The sequence below is a fragment of the Vidua macroura genome, chromosome 12 (assembly GCF_024509145.1).
Source record: "Vidua macroura isolate BioBank_ID:100142 chromosome 12, ASM2450914v1, whole genome shotgun sequence".
Classification (NCBI taxonomy): Eukaryota; Metazoa; Chordata; class Aves; order Passeriformes; family Viduidae; genus Vidua; species Vidua macroura.
This window is the reverse complement of record NC_071582.1, coordinates 2,792,792-2,799,496: the sequence shown is the minus strand read 5'-3', so window position 1 is coordinate 2,799,496 and position 6,705 is coordinate 2,792,792. Positions and strand designations below refer to the sequence as shown.

Sequence of the window (6,705 nt, the reverse complement as noted above, 5' to 3'; positions counted from 1 at the left end):
TGGCAGCTGGCACACATCAAGGGCTGAAGAGATATGATAGCTGGAATCTCCTGCCTGGCGCTGAGGGAGGGGCAGCATCATCCTTCACTGCCTCCACTGTCACCGCAGCAAAGGTGTGACATCTCTTTCTGGCTGCAGTGTTTGGCCACCAAGCAGCCTCAACAAGAGTGATTTATTACTGTGTGCTCTTCATTTATTCAGCACTGTGAATTTGCAGGAAGCAGCAGTTCAAGAAATAGGAAGATAAACCTGGATTTTAAATTGCCTTGGTGTGACACTTTAGCAAACAAGAGGAGTGCTTTCCATAAATTGCTTGTGATGGTCAGGCAGTGACTGGCTTTAGGAGATTCATGTCACTGGAATGAAGGGAACAGCAGCCCAGCATTCCCAGTACCAGGCAGGCTGCAGGAGGAGACAGGGAAGGGAGCACTGATCTTTGAATGACAGATCTCTCTCCAAGCTGTGGAGTCAGGATCCTCAGTCCTGCACCCAATCCTGCCCTGAGCTCTGTTGTTTCCATGTTTGCGCCTGAGTTCTCTGACATTCCTGGACCTGTAATGGTCACCAGTCCTGCTTTCCCAGCTGGGTGCTGTGGGGCTGTGCCCCACTGGGGAGGATGCTGCCCCTGCCTGTGCCTGGACTCCCTCAGCTGCTGACCTGCCCTTCCCTGTGGAACAGCCTGCTCTTCCTGCTCCTTCAGCAATTCCACCTCTTTCTGAGGGCAAGGGGTGTGTGCGTGAGAGGGGTGGAATGGAAAAAGCAATTCTTCCCTGATCACCTTCTCTTTTGTAGTTCTCTCCTTTTGCATCCATTCATGATGGCATTCGCTGTCAGTAACAAAATGAAACAATGGTCTCAGGACTAACTAGGGTGGGGGATATGGTAAGGAGTGTTTCATGAATTTGGGACAGGGTTCAAAAAAGCCACTGGAGAATGGCAATGGCAACCAGAGCCTCAAGAACAAAGCCAGCTCACACTGCTCCACCTGCAGAGAGCCAGAACCAATGTCTGCACCTGATGACTGCACTGAGAGCACTAAATGATTTCAGGTCTGCTCCCAGAATAAAACTGCCTTGTCTATTAAGAACTGAATGAGCCATGGAAAGCAAACTTTCCCCCTTTTTAGAGTGGCATATGCAAGGATAGGACAAGACTTTCTGCTTGAATCACTTGATAAATATGCAAAATTCTGGAATTCTCCAGGGCTGTTAAATATTTATCATTATGAAAACCATGCATTTTCAGTGGGAGCATAATTTGAAAAAAAAGCTTTTAGGCAGGTGAGTAATCTGAAGGATGGATACCTCAGTTTCCCAGATTAAGCTTTTCAAAACATAAGCACAAACTACTTCCAATGGGATGTGCCCCTACCTAAAGATATTAAAGCATGAGTGCATGCACTGAAGTATACTTCTATTCCATAGATGGATTTGCCTTCATGTCCTATTCAATTTAAAGTAATGAAATTATAAAATCTCAGTACAACAGAATGAAGAAAATGCTGCTCATGCTGCAGAGCTCACAGCAAATTGTACTCATGTCTCACTCAAGCATGTGAATTGCAATGATGCTCATTTCCCAGCAGTCTGCCTCCTAGGGAACTTAATAGACTTCTTGCCCTTCTTCAAGAAGAGGATTTTAATATCCCAAACTTGCAAATAGGGTTATATGCAATTCCATGACTCCCCCAAGGTTACACCATGTCGGTTTCCAACCCAAGCACTAGACAGTTCCTAAGCAAAGTAAATTTCAAGTGCAGCTCCCACACCGGGGAAGACGTCCAGGAACAAACCTGCCTTAAAGCCAGAGCAGATCTATCTGTGAGGATGATTTGTCACACACTCAGGGGCACTTTGCTTGCCTTGCTCTTAAGTTCATCCAGAGAAAATGAAGGTCAGGATTCGTGCACTGAACCCCGGGCACTTCCAGCTTCCAGAACTGTTGGATGGACAACAGAGCCTGGATCAAACTTCAGCTGTTCAAACAGCCTCACATCCCACAGAAAACACGGAGCCCCCTAGAGCAGGACTGCCTGCAGCACTGGAGCTGGGATTACAGCGATGGGACTGTGGCCCTTGGGGCACTCAGCTCATCAGAGCAGTAAGAAATAAACGACATTCCCGGCAGTTCAGAAGGCATTAACTCAGAGCATCCCTGCTCCTCAGCAGTCGCTGTGCCTCCCCGCTGCCAGTGGCAGCACTTTACAGCAGAGGGACCCCGCGGCCCCGCAGCTGTGCGGGATCCTTGTGTCCCATCCCGCAGGAATGTGGCGAGCTCAGAACTGCAGGCGCTGACACGGAAGGAGCCTTTCAGCTCTCTCACCCAACACCCATTAAACAGCAGCAAGACACGCACATCTGGCCAAAGGCTTGCTGCCTGCATTGTTACAGGGTTTTGAGAGGGTTTTGAGATGGATGGATGAGACCAGTGAATAAGTGGGACAGTGGAAATGCTTCAAAAATAGCATCCCCTCCCACTAATAGATCCTCTGCTCTGTACCTGAAGGGGAAACAGCCTGTTTGCTGAGCCTTTCTTCTCCCTGTTGTTGTTGCTACTACACAGAGCTCTGAAAATAGATCAGTAAACAGCTCTGGGGGAAAAGGTATAATTGATGATGTCTTGGACAGAGGCACCCTGTTGATCACCACACTGGGATAAAAAGGCATTTTCTACACCATATATTTTCACTTTTTTCCCCCCATTGAAGTGACAGTTTTGAGGTTCTTTTGAGTTTGTCTGAGGTATATATCAGCCATAAAGTATGTGAGATAGTACCACCCAGCCTTGACAATATTCTGTATACACCCGTGGCCTGGGTCTGATATACATTTCCTTTTGTATCCTTTTACTAGCAAATACTGATTTCTCTAACTTGCTCTTTTAGCTCAAGCTGAATTTAGCATTGGTGGTCCAATGTTTTATCTTTTCAAACCCAAGATGGGGCTATGGAAGCAGAACTCTCAAAGAGTCTGAAGTTTATTAAACACCAAACACATGAAAGACACAACCTTTTAAATAATGTCTGCCTAACAATTCACTCAATGTTTTTCCACATCTACAAAATTATCTTTCACCACACCGCCCAAAATAACAACATGAATCTGTGATGTTTACCTTGTACTCTGAATTTGGAAGGTGCTGCATTCAAGAAGGACCAAATGCTTTACAAATAAAAAGAAAGAAAAAAATGGGATGTAACTATGTTGTTGGAGGAACTATATTTAAACTGCCACAGCTTTAGCAAACAAGCCTCTCTCAGCCAGAGAGGCAAACTTAAACACATCAGATTTCTCCAAGTGTGCTGTTGCTTACATGGGAGAAATGATGCAGGCATCCTCTCCAGATGGCCCAGGCAATTGGAATTCCTTATGCCACCACAGCACGTGGAGAAATGAATTCTTCAAAATTTGATTTAATGGAAGATATTTTGGAGTATCTGCACTGATGACACTGGGATGGATTGCTCAGTGAGCCTGAGAGCAGAGTTAAGCCCATGAACCCAAAGCTGAGCACTTTTTGGAAAAGAACCTTCACACAAATGGCCCTCACCATTGCTGAGAGCAGGAAAATGACCCCATCCAGTTCCAGATTCCACAATGACATTAATATAGCAAAAGCCCTGATTAATTAAGCTGTAAAGCTTCCACCTCCAGACCTCAGAGGCCGAAGGAATGATATAACCAATTAATATACAAAAGCAGAAATAAATAGAACAGGCAGCTGCCCGGAATCCCATTAAATTCTAAAATAAGCACAGCGCTGAAAATAACATTTAATTTTATGAACTTTTTACTTGGAAAAAAACTTACTTGATCAGTAAGATCCATACAAGTAAAAGGATGATTCTAGGATTTCACACAAACAACAACAGAAATAATAACATAATTTTGTTGATTTATGCATTTACAGGGTTTAATTAGTGGCTACTGAATAATTAGTGACCTGGAGGTTATATCCAGCACTTAAGTATTTGAAATATTAAGAAGTACTTGAAATTCAAAACCCTCCCAGCCTAATTCTTGACTGCTGGAGGACAGAAAACTTTCAGAACTAATTCCTTTCCAATGGCTCTATGCACTGAGTTTTTTAATGTGCATTAACAGTTAATAATTCTTAATTATTCATTCTTAATCTTAGTATCATTCTTCTGCTAACCATGACACTTCTACTAGCATCCAGTATCCTAATGGATAGTCTCCTAAGGTGCTTGATGCTCCTAGAAAGCTGCAGCAGGGACTCAGGGTGCTGATCAAGAAATTCCCAGACCTACCACATAACTGAAACTTCTTATGGAAAGGGAATGTACAGGATCTCTTGATCCTTCACAGAATCCTCTTTATGTTCTAGTTAGAAGGTGTCCAATCTATGCATGACATAGCACAAAGAATCAATTTGTTTTTCTTGAGACTTGTGCTCTGTCAAGCATCTTTTGTATTATGACCATGATAAGCTGCTTCCAAAGGAATGATATGGAGATTCCACGGGAATAAAGCAGGCAGTCAGAAGGGTCCTGCAGTGACACAATCCTGCTGTAGGACCCTGTGCTGGTGTCCCTGCTTCTCTCGTGGCACCAGGACAGTGTCCCATGGCACCCCTGGCTGTCCCTGACTTCCCCAAGGACACACTGCTCCCTCCACCACAAGGGCCCTGCCAGAACAAAAAGAGAGAAGCCTTTGTGAGTCATGGGCAGAGCTTTCCAACAGTTGCTAGGGGAGCAATAGACAGGTAACAATTCCTCTGCCTGGTTTTTAATAGCTGCAAATCTTTCCACTGCCCGCAGTGAGCTGAATGCAGCAACAGCAAGGTGAGTGCTGCTGAGGGGAACTGTGTCAGTGCAGCATTAATGCACACTTAAATCTTAGGGAATTCAGTGGGAATGCTACATCCATTACCTTGCACCAAAATACCTTTCAGAGTGCTTGGAGCACCATGAGTAATACCTGTCACTGGTTCTTACGTCCTCTCAGTAGGGGGAAAGCATGTGCAGGTCAGCTGGAGCCAGCTCCACCTCCCAGATTTGGTGTCAAATGTCAGGATGTTGTGCACCTCGCTCGGAGGCAGAAGGAACCCATACCTGTCAAGGTCCTTGGCTCCTTTCCAGAGGGTAACAGTGATGAATGCACTGCTCATCAGTGATTTGTTTGACCAGACCCGGGTGCCTGCAGTCAGATCTAAGTCATTGACTCTTCTCTCTCCACAGTCAATGCAGGCACAGCTCCACTGCTACTGAGAACACAGAGACTGAGGGGAGGCTACAGAGTTAATATTTCCCTCCAATAAATAAGTCTTCACATTGTTTTTACTACAAAATGCAAAAGTTTGGAGATGCTTCTCTGCAGCTTTTAATTATGAACACCCTGAGCTGGTTTTGTGCAGCCTTGGGGTGGGTGTTCAGAATACAATGGGAGTGTGTTTGACATCTTGGCAATGGATTTTTTCCTGGGAATGGATGTGCCATTCACAAGGAAATCCTATTCAGTAACCTTTGTGTGTCAGCACAGTCAGAATTAATCACGTCCTCCATTACACACGGGAGAAGTTTCCATATCCCACAGGAATATACTGCAGCCTGGGTAGAAATCCTCTCCCTGAGTTACTGATTGTTTTGACAGGTAGGGTCAAAGTGTGTCCCACAATTACCCCGTGTTCTGAGCAGCTGCAATGCTGGTGAGTTGAGGTGTGTATATATATTTATATATGAACGATTCTGTACTTCAGCAGCACTGAAGTGCCTCACAGTCCCTGTTTTCTGGATCTGACTGCACACCTGGAGCACACACAGCAGTTTCACAAAAAGCCTGAGACAAAACACACCAGCATTCTGCTGACTTCCTCACCTCACTACTGCTGCAAAGAAGTATTACAGCAAAAAACTCCTCCAGTCAGTTCCAATTGCTGGATAATACACTGGTCTGACAGCCTTCCCAACAGAAAGCTAAGTGGAAATCATTTTAAACTCAATGAATGCATGTTTTCAGAGGCAGGATATGGACTACTGAGATTCTGACAGTGTTTCAAAGCAAGGAAAGGCTGTTGCAAATTGACTGAGTGGAATCAAAGTACCCCCTTGCCTACAGTTTAATAAAAACCAGCACTTAAACTGCAAACATTTATACAAGTAATACATGAGCCCAACACCTGTAGGTGTTTCTGCTTTTCCTGGGAATGTACAGGATACTGTTTAGCAAAGCTTCACCACTGGCCTCTTGTAGAACTAGAATATGGGACAGAAAATACACTTCCCTAGTCTCAAAACACAACAAGAACAAACAGGAAATCAGATTTCCAAGCAAATCTGTCATGGTAGAGTTGTCAAAGCTGATCTGGGGAAAAGGAACCAAAATTCCTTGGATCCAGCATTTAACACTGGTAAGAAAGCAAACAGAAATGTCCACCTGCACCTACACAGAAACACACAGACAAAGATGTCTTAATTAAGCAAAAAGAAAAACCTCTGTAAAATGTTAGCCAAAACCTCATCCATTCCATGTACAGCTCCAGGCCACAGGCACTTGGATGTGCTCACGTTGCAGCTGGTGACTGCCAGGCTGGACTCTGCCCACACAGGTCAAAGGTGTCCTTCATTGCTCTCCCCTCTCTAAGCTCAAGGATTGACCTGCTCAGGCTGCTCAGCTCAGGCTGCTGAAAGCCAGGCCTGTCCTAGTTAAACCTGTGTGCTTGCTTTCCTTGCTTTCCCGCTTGGAA

The 6,705-nt window shown here is 44.8% G+C and overlaps 1 long non-coding RNA gene across 1 annotated transcript; it reads left to right on the top strand.

Moving 5' to 3' along the window:
- The first annotated feature begins 4,732 nt into the window (after positions 1–4,732).
- Positions 4,733–5,272, top strand: LOC128813163 (uncharacterized). The gene is made up of 3 exons (XR_008438935.1): positions 4,733–4,804; positions 4,968–5,104; positions 5,201–5,272. It is a non-coding gene; the product is annotated as an uncharacterized LOC128813163 (long non-coding RNA).
- Positions 5,273–6,705: the final 1,433 nt, after the last annotated feature.